Source organism: Lactuca virosa, chromosome 6 (assembly GCF_052849685.1).
Source record: "Lactuca virosa cultivar CGN04683 chromosome 6, Lactuca_virosa_CGN04683_v6, whole genome shotgun sequence".
Classification (NCBI taxonomy): Eukaryota; Viridiplantae; Streptophyta; class Magnoliopsida; order Asterales; family Asteraceae; genus Lactuca; species Lactuca virosa.
This window is the reverse complement of record NC_136431.1, coordinates 49,322,248-49,337,076: the sequence shown is the minus strand read 5'-3', so window position 1 is coordinate 49,337,076 and position 14,829 is coordinate 49,322,248. Positions and strand designations below refer to the sequence as shown.

Here is a 14,829-nt window from a genome sequence, read left to right as displayed (position 1 = left end):
GTTGCAAACATTTCCTTCAAGTAGACGAGAAGTTTTAAATCTTAATGTGGGCATTCCTCCCTTACTTGCATTTGCTTGCAACAGATTCTTACTAAGACCCCATAGACACGGTCTCGGTATCTTCACTGTTGCCCTTCTTCTCAAAGCCCTTCGAGAGGAAGATGAATGTCAATGTGCCATTTTCTTCTTTCCCATACTATTTAATCTTCTCCTTCACTGCACACTTTAGATAGATGTTTCCATCCAATCAAAGATGGCGAAGCACCTCTAATCCAAAGGCCAAAGAGTGCTCTTTGCGCTACTACGCATCCTTACTCATAGTATAGTGCAAGTTAGGTTTGGGTATAGCAGGTTTTGAACCTGCGACCATTAGGTTAAAAGCCCAATGGTCTACCAACTGAGCTATACACCCCAAAAAAGATGTAGTAGTAAATAAGGATTGGTGCGGAAAAGAAAAGAGGGTGGCCCCTCTTCATCATATTAAAGGGGCGCGGCTTTGTATGAGGCTCGTACTGCAGAGCAAGCGAAGAAAACGTAAGGGTGCGCGCTAGCACTCCTGCAAGAAAACGACCTAGCTAACGCGCCCCTTATTGAAATGTCAAGGATATTGAATGATCGATATGAGAAAGAAGCGCTCAAGCATTCGAAGAAAGTAGTGTCGGAGCATATTTCATGACCCATGGCCCGAGTGTAAAAAAGGGCATCTTTGGAATTGAAAGAAATATAGATTTACCCATTACCTAAACTGGAATTCACTTTCAGGAATCCTTGCTCCTGGCTCATATTCACATAGGCCACTCATAAGAATAAGACGTTCAACTCCCTCAAACACGTGTAATTGAGAGAGTCAGAATATCAGTGCCTTGGGTAAATGTCTACCTTCGGGAGAATCTTACCGAACGACTTTTAAACCCGTCCTCTTCGCTTCCCAAGAGATTGGATTTAGGTAAAAGGGCCTTGTCGGCCACCGCTTTTATTTTCATTCATTTTTCCTATTAAAAAAAAAGACCCCCGCTCGAACAAACTTTCAACACTCGTACTCCAGAACGAAACTCAAGTCATTGCTCATTCCCGCTCATGCTTGCTTTAACAATTCCCTTGCCTACTAGACTTGTCTAAGAAAAGATGCACGAGCCACTCTTTCTCTTATATACAGTATTTTAAGATAGTGATTTGAATGCCTATCCCATGCCTATGCTAGCTCGAGGGAAACTGTTGGCAAAGAATCCATGCTGGGAACAATCTCTCTCCGCGTGAATGTTCTCGCTTCCATTGCCTTAACCCGACATTAAAAGGCTCGTCACTTAGACTCTTTATCTTAGTTTGTAGCTGTTCGATTGTCCCCTGATTCTGCTCGGATCTTGTCCTGTGATGAAAAGGAACTGAGCTTCTGACAATGTCGATAGGAAATGAGATGATTACTAGTTGGAACTTCTATCCAGATTTGGCCTTTGGTCCGCTTTGTTGGGGTTTTGAGGGGTTTCTCCTTAGCGACCTATCAATATTAGCTTGGTACTTTCGCACGATCGGTACAAGCATCCGGTAGAGTTCTAGATGAAAACCTATCCGAAAAAGTAAAGTGCAGTTGATTTCGCTTTTTCCTTCTTGTTTGGCAGGAGCAACTCCCCGCATAGAGGTTTGTTATGGGCATCGAGTGTGAAAAGTGTTGGATGGGACCGATAGCATGAGAGCATGATCCCCAAGCTTCTGATACGAATAAATAAGAGACTGAAGCATAATTTAATTACCAATTAGACTAGTAGTAGAAGACCGAAGCTACTGAGCTAGCGAGTTAGCGCAACAACTTACTGTCTTGTTTTCTTCGCTGCTTATTTTTTTTACAAAAGATTAAACGAAAGCGGTTGCTAATGCTTGTAGCTTGCTTCTGTCCTTAGTCAATTTTGGACTGAAGTTGTTCTGACTGTCGTATCCTTTTTTGAACCGAATACCTTCCTCTGTCATCTCTGGTCTGTCTCTTTTTGAGAGAAGATTTTATACCACCCCTGACTATGAAGAGCTTCGAGTCTATCGGGAGAGGATGTGGTGGTAACCCCCTCTCGTCTAGAGCCGGGCGTCCAGCCGTGTAGGAAGACTCACCCTAGCCACTATAGCGACCCCACCACCAACTCTAGCTGAGAAGCACCCTCCATCCACTTCCCCTTTTCCGTGTGCCAAAATCCCGCCCGGTTTATGATCCCATTTCCGATTCCCTTACTCAATCTCATGAGAAGCAAGCCCTACCTTAAAATGTCCCCAGACAGCCAGCTCTCACCAGGCTACTAGCATTGCTAAATGCTCCTCCACGAAGCAAGCTCTCCCGAATACGACAGATGCGGAAGTGGGGAAGTCGGAAGTGGCTAAAGAAGTCGGAGGAAGAAAGTAGTTGGACAAACTGTATACACGAGGGTACATTAGTCTTCTGGGAATTGGCAACATTGACAGAAAGGGGAAAGGGTAGGAATACACTTTTTTAGGTGTAGCTATACTAAAGTAGTTGGCCTAACCTTCGGTTCCCGTAACCAAGTTTTTGTTTATCATTCCTTATGTACTTTTTCTTACTTCATCCATACTTTTTTACTTTTTCTGAAGTGTGAGGCAAACGGCGCCCTCTACTTCTACTTCTAACTAAAGGTGAAGAGCCGGCATTGCAAGCAAATAGAGAGCCTCCGCTCGTTTGATCGGTTGCGAGCCGAAAAGCGTACCGGCAGTTTGAGTCGCGAAAGGGCCGCTTGCTTCACTTCATTTTTCAAGATATTATTCTATATAATAATATATTCAATTCTATATCTATCTATAAACAAAAAATAGATATAGAATCTTTTTCTTTTTCCAATTGTTAATTCTTGGGGAGAGGAAGAAGCAGATAGAGCAAAGGCCTCCTCTTTCCGTTTGCTCTTCCCGAAGTGAGCGAATTGCATGTAGAGATCCGTAGGGGCTTATAGTTTAATTGGTTGAAACGTACCGCTCATAACGGTGATATTGTAGGTTCGAGCCCCACTAAGCCTAACTTTTCACCTCCGGTGGCTTCTCTTCACCTCAGTCAAAGTACCCACCAGCCTGCAGATCTCAATCTAGCGAATTCCTGAAAACATCTTCAGAGCAGTTATTACAAAAAGACTAGAATCTCTAATAGGAAAAGCAAGCAAAGACCTCCCCTTTGGTTTGGTGGCCTCCTTCCTTGATAAGAGTGAAAGCAGAATCAGAATCAGACTCTTGGACGTGGGATCTTGCCTAAATAAATTTCCATTGAGCGGGGTAAGTCTAAAAAAGCATTTCACCGGCACTCAGCCCTTCCCCCTTACTCCAAGAGCCGAAACAACCTCAATTCCTTCGACAAAAGTTAGGCCTTTTGTAATCCTACAGCCCTTCTCCCAAGAGTTTCAGAGAAGGTTACCGACTTGGCCTACTTTGACTACGGTATTCTTCTCATTTCGAAAGAAGAAGAAGTAGCCCCGCCGACGACAACAGATTCAATAGTTGGGGATCTTGCTAAGAATGAAACTCCTAACCTTAAATCATAGAACCGGGGATGATTTCCAAGAATCCGAAGTTGGAACGGGGAAAAAAATCCCCAGTGGGTAGGGAAGTTGCCCATCCGTTATAGTTGCTTCAGAAAGATAAATTGGAAGGTTAGGCGATCTCCTATCCTGTCCGGTCGTTGTGGCAAGCGAAATGAAAGGCATTTTTCGTTTATGACCCATGGCCCCAGTGTAAAACCATATCATATTTTTTGTGGTCAGTCAAATACAGAAGAAAGGGGCCGAGGAAGGGGAAGCCCTTCGAGTACCAATCCGGTCCATGTGCTGGCTTGGCATGGAAGGCTACCCGAAAAGTCTTTTTCGCGGCTTGTTTTACGCTCAGTGCTTAGGGCAGAGTTATGGCTTTACCCCTTCTTAATCTAGCATTGCTACTCTTCTTTGGGAACAGACCGACAGCCCACCACTGGAACTCGCTTTGCTCTTGCTGGGCTAGACATTACTTTGACTTACCCGAATCAAGTCAAGGCGATGAAGCAGGCTCAAGGCCCATTTTCTTATAAGAGTTCTCTCTCTCCCAGGGAATCATAGCCTAGTATCGTACCGGGAATCCACTTCTGACCTGACCTTCTGACGAGAATCCTTCTAACTTCACTCTTTTTTTCAAGTAAAGAATGTGTAAACCGAGGCCATTGAATCTGCTGCAGATGTCATCATAGAAGAAGAAGAAGTTGTTCTTCTTTTTTCTGCATCAGCTACTAATCACACGTTTGAAATCGATCTAGCTGCTTAGCTTATCTTATGTGGTTTGGGCATACGGATTTGACTAGCATTCACGTGGGTAGCATTTGAATGCGGAATCACCCGAAAGCACGAGATTCGACTTGACTTTCTTTCCGATGGTCCTATCTTATTAGAAATAAGTAAATAGTGGATCTTCGACTAGCATTTCATGGAAATCATAGTTGGTAGTGGGTTTTTTGCTTTGACCAGGCTAAAGGCGAAAAAGAGAGAAAAAAGGAAATTCCTTCTCTTCTGTTGTCACAAGAAGGGACTAGGTTCCTAGCCGGGAATCTACGACCGATTGTCAAAAAATATCCCACTACGAGGTAATAAGCAAGGAATGAGTGCCACTTTCAAAAATTCTTTTTTAGTTAAATCACCCGCCGAAGCGAATCCTTCGAATGTAACATCCGGATTCCCAGGTATCTTATTTTAAGTATTTATATTGAATTTTAGAGAGGGACTCGGCGAGTAGGCGCTCAGACTCGCCGAGTGGAATCGCACATTTCTGGTCTGATTTAATGAAGGACTCGACGAGTCGATGCGTGGACTCGGCGAGTCCGCGCTGTTAAGTGAAACCCTAATTCTCGGGGCGTGTTATGGGAGCAACTCGCCGAGTCCATAAGTGGACTCGACGAGTCGAGTCGGGGTTGCCCCGCGATTCGTGACAGGTGTAACCCCTCGAGTGGAAGGATGACTCGACGAGCCAAGAGAGGCTGAAAGGATTCAGAGGACCCGCATGGACTCGCCGAGTCGCCTTTGTGCACTCGACGAGTCGGGTCAAAGTTTGACCGTTGACTTTCATTGACCTTAGGGTTCTGGTCAAGACTGATTCAAGAGAGTTCAGGGAAGGGTAGAATGTCCTTCTACCCAATCTGTAGAGATGAGATCACGAGAGAATATTGATCGGGGATGTTATTTGAATAATAGGAGGAGGCTAAGTCGGGACGTTGAGCACGAAAGTTTATCCGACTTCATTGAGGTGAGTCTTCTCACTATATTGTACCTGGAAGGGTACCTATGTGTGACCGGAAGGTCTTATATGCTATGAGATGTATGAGCTGTATGTTGTTATGTGATATGTATGTGTTATGTATGTTATGTACGATAAGGACCGGAAGGTCAAGATGATATGGACCGGAAGGTCAAGATGATATGGACCGGAAGGTCAAGTGGTTACGGACCGGAAGGTCGATACGGGTAGGACCGGAAGGTCTACCGGGATTTGGGACGGAAGTCCCCTGAGACACATGGATCGGAAGATCCTATAGAGTTATGGCCTGGAAAGGCGTATGTGTTGTATGTGGTATCTTGGGGAACTCACTAAGCATTTATGCTTACAGTTGTTATATTATGTGTTTGAGGTACTAGTGATGATCGCGGGAAGGCGTCGGCATGATCCGTACACACTTATAGAGTTTATGTTATTGAGATTCCGGGACATGTTTTATTATGACACAGTGGATACATTATGTTTTGTGATTATCGTGTGATTGAAAGTATGATTTAAAAATGAAAAATTGTTTTGGAAATTTACGTTGTTACAAGTTGGTATCAGAGCCTTGGTTTGAGGGATTCGGGTGCATCTTCGGATGAATCTGAACTCAAACTGAGGAATTGAGAAAGTTTTTCATAAAATAAACAATTTTTTTTAAGAGAGTAAAAGATTTTGAGAAAGGCAGAAGGAAGCAGTGTGTACGATCAGCCAGCGCCTGAACGGTGATTTCCCAAAATACCCTTACATTATGTGTTATGAGATATGTTATGATATGATATGCATGATAGAGTTGGCTAGGTATTCATATTAGGACTAGAGTGGCCTGATTTTGTGATGCCTTAGCCTAGGAAGGATTTTGCTGCTATGTGATGCTTGAGAGCGAGTAGGTAGCAGTGAGGAGCTGATGAGGGGTCTACCAAGGGTTGCCTATGCCAGTGAGATATAGAGTACTTGTGATCTGGGATCCAAGGAGGAGGACTTAGGGTGAATACTGATGCGGTGTGGACGGTAGTATAGGGCCCGTACTACTGAAGACACCGGAGCAGTGCGCACTCTAAGTAAGAATCCTTTGGGTACTAAGGAACAAGTAGGGTTGAGTTATCGAGTGCAAGTATGCTCGAGCGAGTCTCTGATATTTTTATGTTGTATTTCAGAGACATCATGGTTGGGACACGTCACAGACCTGAGCCGAGTGGCGTGAGTGACGAGGAGCTTCGTCAGATGATCCACGATGAGGTGGCAGCGGCGATTCGAGCCGAGATTCCGGAGATGTTTGGGTCTATCAAGACCACATTGATTGAGACTTTTGATGAGCGGTACGCAGCGGTAACTGAGGCTGCGGCTGCTGCAGCTACTGCAGCTGTAGCTGCTGCTAGACCTCAGGGAGGTGACTCGTTGTTGCTTCGAGAGTTCAGCAACACGAAGCCACCAGAGTTTGACGGGACGTAGGATCCGATCGCTGCGATGAGATGGATTTCTGATATCGAGGGATGCTTCTACACGTGTTCATGTCCGGAGCATCTGAGGGTACGGTTCACGTTGAACCAGCTTCGCTTGGGAGCGAAGGATTGGTGGAAGTTCGTGACGGCGAGCTTCACTCTTGCAGAGATTTCAGCGGTGACCTGGGAGAGGTTCACCACCATGTTCAGAGACGAGTATGTTCCCCCGGTGGAGAGGGAACGGTTGGTTCAGGAGTTCTTGACCCTCAAGCAGGGTACTGATTCAGTTACTGTGGTTACTAGGAAGTTTCATGAGAGGGCGATGTTCTGCCCTGAGCAGGTGTCTACTGAGCAGGCACGCATGAGCGGTATTTGGGCGTTTTGAGGAGGGATATTCGGGAGTTCGTGTCGAACTCGACTTACCAGACATTTGCTGAGCTCCAGGCAAATGCCCGGAAGAGGGAGATTGAGTTGGAGACTCAGGCCAAGGAGGAGACCGAGTCTCAGAGGATGGATTGGCGGCCGGCACAGTCTCAGCCGGCAGCCAAGCGGGCAAAGTCCGCTGATACGAGATCTGGAGGCCAGAAGGGCCGCACTTGTGGGAAGTGCGGCAAGGGACATGATGGGGTCTGTCGATCAGGTGCTTGCTACAAATGTGGCAAGGAGGGGCATATCGCCAAGGATTGCCCCAAGGGATTTATGGTTTGTTTTCATTGCAACCAGACTGGCCATCGGAAGGCTGAGTGCCCGCAGTTACATCAGGGATCAGCACAGGGATCTGCCCCTGCTGCTAGGGTTACCGAGGTTCGGCCAGCGAAGGCCGAGGCACCGAAGGCTCGCGGGAGAGCTTTCCAGTTGACAGCGGAGGAGGTCCGCGCAGCGCCCGATGTAGTGGCTGGTATGTATTCTTATTTATTTATGCTGAGTTGAGATATTGTGCTTATATGATGATATGTGTAGGTACTTTTCTTGTGAGTTCTGTACCTGCCTTAGTGTTATTTGACTCGGGTGCGAGTCGATCATTTGTGTCGATAGCGTTTAGTCGACACATCAGTAGCAGACGAGAGGCGTTGAGTCGACCTCTGCGAGTTTCCATAGCTGACGGGCGAGCGGTGTATGCTACGGATGTGATAGGAGGATGTGTACTCGAGATCTTCGGTTTTGAGTTCCCAATAGATCTGGTCCCGATAGCGATGGGGGACGTGTGTGTCATAGTGGGCATGGATTGGTTGAGCCGATTTGGGGCTGTTATAGACTGCGAGCGACAGTTGGTGACGATACAAGACCCTACTGGGGGAGTACTTAAGGTGTACGGCGAGGGTACCCGATGTGGGTCGGCGATTTGTTCGGCTGTCAGAGCGAGACAGAGTTTACAACAGGGCTGCAGTGGGTTTGTAGCATATGTGATGGACGCACGAGAGGCCGCTGGGAGGCCAAGTTCGATGGATGACGTTCCGATAGTGCGTGAGTTCCCGGATGTTTTTCCCGAGGAGTTGTCGGGTGTGCCTCCCGAGAGGCAGGTAGAGTTCCGCATCGATTTGGTTCCGGGGGCAGCGCCTATCGCCAGGGCGCCTTATCGCCTTGCGCCGCCAGAGATGCAGGAGTTATCCTCGTAGCTTCAGGAGCTTCTGGGGAAGGGGTTTATTAGACCGAGTAGTTCCCCTTGGGGAGCACCGATTCTTTTTGTCAAGAAAAAGGATGGTTCACACCGAATGTGTATTGATTACTGGGAGTTGAACAAGTTGACGGTCAAGAACCGTTACCCATTACCGAGGATTGACGATTTGTTCGATCAGTTGCAGGGAGCATCTTGGTTCTCCAAGATTGATCTGAGGTCTGGATATCATCAGATGAGAGTGCGCGATGAGGATATCCAGAAGACGGCGTTCAGGACTCGTTATGGGCATTACGAGTTCGTGGTGATGCCTTTCGGGCTCACCAATGCACCAGCAGCGTTCATGGATCTCATGAACAGGGTGTGTAGACCGATGTTGGATCGTTCGGTGATCATGTTCATCGACGATATACTGGTGTATTCGATATCTAGAGAGCAGCACGAGGAGCATCTGAGAGAGATCCTCAGGGGTATTGAGGACGGAGAGGCTTTATGCCAAATTCTCCAAGTGCGAGTTCTGGTTACGGGATGTCCAGTTCTTGGGGCATCTCGTCAACCAGGATGGGATTTTGGTCGATCTGGCCAAGATTGAGGCAGTGATGAGTTGGGAGGTGCCGAGATCTCCCACCGAGATCAGGAGTTTCCTAGGATTGGCCGGTTACTATCGGATATTTATCAGAGATTTCTCCAAGATCGACGTGCCTCTCACCAGGTTGACCCGGAAGGGTGTTGCTTTTTCATGGGGTCCGGAGCAGCAGACCTCGTTTGAGACACTTCGCCAGAAGTTATGCGAAGCCCCTGTGTTAGCCCTCCCGGAAGGGATGGAGGATTTTGTGGTGTATTGTGACGCATCGATATCAAAGTTGGGTGCGGTGCTTATGCAGAGAGGGCATGTGATAGCGTATGCATCGAGGCAGCTGAAGCCTCATGAGATGAGGTATCCCACCCACGATCTGGAGTTGGGGGGCAGTGGTGTTTGCCCTCAAGATATGGCGTCATTATTTATATGGGGTTCGGTGTACCATATACACGGACCACAAGAGCTTGAAGTATTTGATGGATCAGCCCAATCTGAATATGCGCCAGAGGAGATGGTTGGACGTGGTAAAGGATTACGATTGTGAGATCCTGTACCACCCGGGCAAAGCTAATGTCGTAGCTGACGCCCTGAGCCGTAGGGCGGAGAGTGCCCCGATTCGAGACATTTGCATGCGACTGACAGTGATGAATCCGGTGTTGGACACCATTCGGGAGGCCCAGGCAGAGGCCGTGATACCGGAGAACCGCAAGAGGGAGCGGGTGATCGGGCAGGTGTCCGAGTTCGTTACCGGTAGTCGAGGGCTGATGATCTTTCAAGGTCGGATTTGGGTGTCGTATGCAGGCGGGGCACGTACCATTCTGATGGAGGAGGCGCATAGATCGAGGTTCTCGATCCATCCCGGGGCCACTAAGATGTATTTGGACCTGAAGAAAGATTATTGGTGGCCCTGTATGAAAAGGGATGTCGCGTGTTTTATCGAGAGGTGCTTGACCTGTCGCAAGGTTAAGGCCGAGCACCAGCGTCCGCATGGCAAGTTGCAGCCGCTTGAGGTTCCCCAGTGGAAGTGGGAACAGATTTCCATGGATTTCATCACCAAATTGCCGAGGACCGCGAGGGGTGTCGATGCAATTTGGGTGATCGTCGACCGGCTGACGAAGAGCGCGCATTTTCTTGCTATCAGTGAGAGCTCTTCTGCTGAGAGGTTGGCAGAGTTGTATGTGAGGGAGGTGGTATCGCGTCATGGAGTACCGATGTCGATTGTGTCAGATCGAGATGTACGTTTCACTTCCAGGTTCTGGAAGAAGTTCCACAAGGAGTTGGGTACGAGGTTGCATTTCAGTACCGCCTACCACCCCCAGACGGATGGACAGAGTGAGCGGACGATTCAGACACTCGAGGACATGCTTCGAGCATGTGTGTTGGACTTCGGAGGAAGTTGGGACACGTACTTGCCGTTGGCTGAGTTTTCCTACAACAACAGCCACCATTCGAGTATTGGTATGCCTCCTTTCGAGTTGTTGTATGGTAGGAGGTGTCGGACTCCCATTTGTTGGGGAGAGGTAGGACAGCGTGTGATGGGTAGCACTGAGATAGTGCTTCAGACGACAGAGCAGATACAACAGGTTAGACAGAGGTTATTGACGGCTCAGAGTCGTCAGAAGAGTTATGCGGATAGGCGACGATCCGAGCTTGAGTTCCAAGTGGGAGACTTCGTACTCCTGAAAGTGTCTCCTTGGAAAGGAGTGATCTGATTCAGGAAGAGGGGCAAGCTGGGGCCCCGGTATATCGGGCCATTTAGGGTGACCGCGAGGGTGGGCAGGGTAGCTTATCGGTTGGAGCTACATGAGTAGCTGAGACAGATTCATGATACCTTTCATGTGTCTCAGTTGAGGAAGTGTATAGCCGACGAATCGGCGGTGGTACCGCTGGGGGATATTCAGGTGGATGCGAGCCTGAATTATGCTGAGAGACCAATCGCGATCCGGGATCGGAAGATCAAGGTTCTGAGGAACAAGGAAGTGTCCCTGGTGCAGGTCCAGTGGCAACATCGGAAAGGGTCCGAGCTGACCTGGGAGCCGGAGTTGGAGATGCAGGAGCAGTATCCAGAGTTGTTTGCCGACCAGGACTTCGAGGGCGAAGTCTGATTCTAGTGGGGGAGAATTGTAACATCCGGATTCCCAGGTATCTTATTTTAAGTATTTATATTGAATTTTAGAGAGGGACTCGGCGAGTAGGCGCTCAGACTCGCCGAGTGGGATCGTGCATTTCTGGTCTGATTTAATGAAGGACTCGACGAGTCGATGCGTGGACTCGGCGAGTCTGCGCTGTTAAGTGAAACCCTAATTCTCGGGGCTTGTGCCCTATTTAAAGGCCTTTATAGCCTCCATTGCGGCCACTTCACCCCTGAGAAACCCTAGAGAGAGAAAGAGAACGTTTGTGGTGCAAGAGGAAGGCTAATTCACCATTTCTTGTGTGTTTTAGCAAAAGAGAAGTAGTTTCCAACAAGAGGAGGTCAAGGGAGCTGTGGATCCAGGGTTTTCAAGTTCAGATCTACACTATTGAGGTATCAAATCGAACTTCCCTTCTGTTTTGGGTTAAGATCTATGATTTAGGGTTTTCTATAAACCTTTATAGGCTTGAAAGGTTGAGGTTATGGTCCCTTGCTGGGTTAGACCTCAGATCTGGACCCATAGAGGTCCAGAGAACCTTTCCCATTCTGCTTTATGCTTGTTCATGGAGGATTGGAGACTAGGTTGCCATTTTTAGAGTTATTTCTCCATTTATGACTTGATGTGGGTTGCATGCACGTAAAGGTTGCACCTTTACGTGACCTTTGAGCACTTGAAGGCCAGATCTATAGTTTAGAGAAGCAGATCTGACCTCAGAAGGTCATTTGAGACTTGTTATGGGAGCAACTCGCCGAGTCCATAAGTGGACTCGACGAGTCGAGTCGGGGTTGCCCTGCGATTCGTGACAGGTGTAACCCGTCGAGTGGAAGGATGACTCGACGAGCCAAGAGAGGCTGAAAGGATTCAGAGGACCCGCATGGACTCTCCGAGTCGCCCTTGTGCACTCGACGAGTCGGGTCAAAGTTTGACCGTTGACTTTCGTTGACCTTAGGGTTCTGGTCAAGACTGATTCAAGAGAGTTCAGGGAAGGGTAGAATGGCCTTCTACCCAATCTGTAGAGATGAGATCACGAGAGAATATTGATCGGGGATGTTATTTGAATAATAGGAGGAGGCTAAGTTGGGACGTTGAGCATGAAAGTTTATCCGACTTCATTGAGGTGAGTCTTCTCACTATACTCTACCTGGAAGGGTACATATGTGTGACCGGAAGGTCTCATATGCTATGAGATGTATGAGCTGTATGTTGTTATGTGATATGTATGTGTTATGTATGTTATGTACGATAAGGAGCGGAAGGTCAAGATGATATGGACCGGAAGGTCAAGATGATATGGACCGGAAGGTCAAGTGGTTACGGACCGGAAGGTCGATACGGGTAGGACCGGAAGGTCTACCGGGATTCGGGACGGAAGTCCCCTGAGACACATGGATCGGAAGATCCTATAGAGTTATGGCCTGGAAAGGCGTATGTGTTGTATGTGGTATCTTGGGGAACTCACTAAGCATTTATGCTTACAGTTGTTATATTATGTGTTTCAGGTACTAGTGATGATCGCGGGAAGGCGCCGACATGATCCGTACACACTTATAGAGTTTATGTTATTGAGATTCCGGGACATGTTTTATTAAGACACAGTGGATACATTATGTTTTGTGATTATCGTGTGATTGAAAGTATGATTTAAAAATGAAAAATTGTTTTGGAAATTTACGTTGTTACATCGAAATAGTCAAGCCAGTAAGTAGAAGGGCAAGGTGACCACAGGGAAAGGCATTACCAGAAGGAAAATAGTCCAACTCAATGTCTTACGCATCAGTGGCATTTGAGTGAAAGCAGTAAGTCAGTGGCCAAGAATCATCGATTTTTGAGTTACGAGCTCAAGGCAGCTCATGTGAATTTCTTTTAGTAAGAACGATCCCCGGTGTCATCCTCTTCGTCTTCTCTTTAGGAAAGCAAGTCCCATCGAGTGGAGTCAAGGCATGCCTTAAGGTAGCGACTGACTTTCAGGTGAGATAGTTCAATAGTAGATTAGATAAAGGCTCTTACTACTTCCCACGAGGGGAGGAAAGTCAATAGCATAGATAAGGAAGTGGCTATTCTTGTTTGTTCATGACTCCGCTGCGCTCCTCTTTCATGGAATAAGCGTCTTTTCATATACTATGAGTAAGGATGCGTAGTAGCGCAAAGAGCACTCTTTGGCCTTTAGATTAGAGACGCTTCGCCGTCTTTGATTGGATGGAAACATCTATCTAAAGTGTGCAGTGAAGGAGAAGAGTAAATAGTTGGGGAAAGAAGAAAATGACACATTGACATTCATCTTCCTCTCGAAGGGTTTTGAGAAGAGGGGCAACAGTGAAGATACCGAGACCGTGTCTATGGGGTCTTAGTAAGAATCTGTTGCAAGCAAATGCATGTAAGGGAGGAATGCCCGCATTAAGATTTAAAACTTGTCGTCTACTTGAAGGAAATGTTTGTAACAGGAAACTTACAATAATACAACGCCGCATTCTTCGAAGATTGAGGAACAAGACGAGATCTATTAAGAGAATGATTTATTCTCGAAAAAATCTGAATAGTTACATCCAATTACATTCTTCTCTATTGGCCCTTCCTTCTCTATCTGCCTAGTGAACCTCTCTTTCCCTAGACCCCCCTCATCGGGCGTGAGTTTGGGAGTTCGATTCCCTTAAACTACCTATTGTGGTGCCACATGTGGGGAATTTTTCCCTGGAAATTCCTATGGGGGCTGGGTTTGCCGTGTAAAAAAACTCGAACCCGGGGTGCTCGTTGAAATATTACGAGTAGGCTTCCACTTAATTCGTTTGCCGCTTCCAAAAAAAAATATTACATGTTCAAAAAACACCATCAAACAAAGACATATATTCAAAAAAACACCAACCAAGTACATGTTATGTTAAAAAAAACACAATCTCTATGGTTTGGGATAACTAACATGTTTAATCTCTAACTTTTTTTCTCAACTCGAACGGTCTCTATAGTTTAAATTTGTTTCGACTTCGGACCTTGATTGAGTTAAAAGACTAATGTACCCTTATTACTTTTATTTAACATTATTTTTATAATTTATTAATTATTTATACAATTTTTATGTTCTTATTTATTATAAATATATCAACTGTATGAATAGTTAACTAGTAATAAAAATAAATGTCAAATGAAAGTAATAAGGGTATATTATTCTTTTAACTCGATTAAAGTCCAAAGACAAAATAAATATAAACACTAAGGACTGTTCGGGTTAAGAGAAAAAAAAAGTTAGGGACTAACCATGTAAGTTACCTCAAACCATAGAAATTGTGTTTTTTTGAACAAAATATGTATTTTGTTGGTGTTTTTTGAACATATGTCTTGTTTTGATGGCGTTTTTTGAACATGTAATACTTGAATGATGTTTGTGAGTAAAGTAAAGTAAACAATCATTGAACTCGCACGCAACGGATTCTGTGGAAACAAACACATAGGTAATTTTCTCCCACAGAACTTCTAACAAACTACACAAGAATATGCCACATATAACTTTGTTGTACGGAATTCTGACAAAAAATTATTTGTAACGGAATTCCCACATATAAGGCTATTGGGTGTGGGTGACGGTGTTCCATGTTATTACATGTTATAACATGAAGTGGGGGTGGTGTTCCCCATGTTATTACATGTTATAACATGATGTTAAGATGAGAGAGATAGAGAGAAAAAGAGGAAAAATTGATTTGATTGGGTGTTATCCCCCGTTCCCGTTATCACATCCTAATAACACAACATCTAATAACACCAAGCTGGGGCAGTGTTCCACTGCGTTTTTAGGCGTTTTTAGATAATAACGTG

The 14,829-nt window shown here is 46.1% G+C and overlaps 1 non-coding gene across 1 annotated transcript; it reads right to left on the bottom strand.

The window, feature by feature from the left end:
- Positions 1 to 339: 339 nt before the first annotated feature.
- TRNAK-UUU (transfer RNA lysine (anticodon UUU)) lies at positions 340 to 412 on the bottom strand. The gene has a single exon. It is a non-coding gene; the product is annotated as a tRNA-Lys (tRNA).
- Between the last annotated feature and the right edge of the window lie 14,417 nt (positions 413 to 14,829).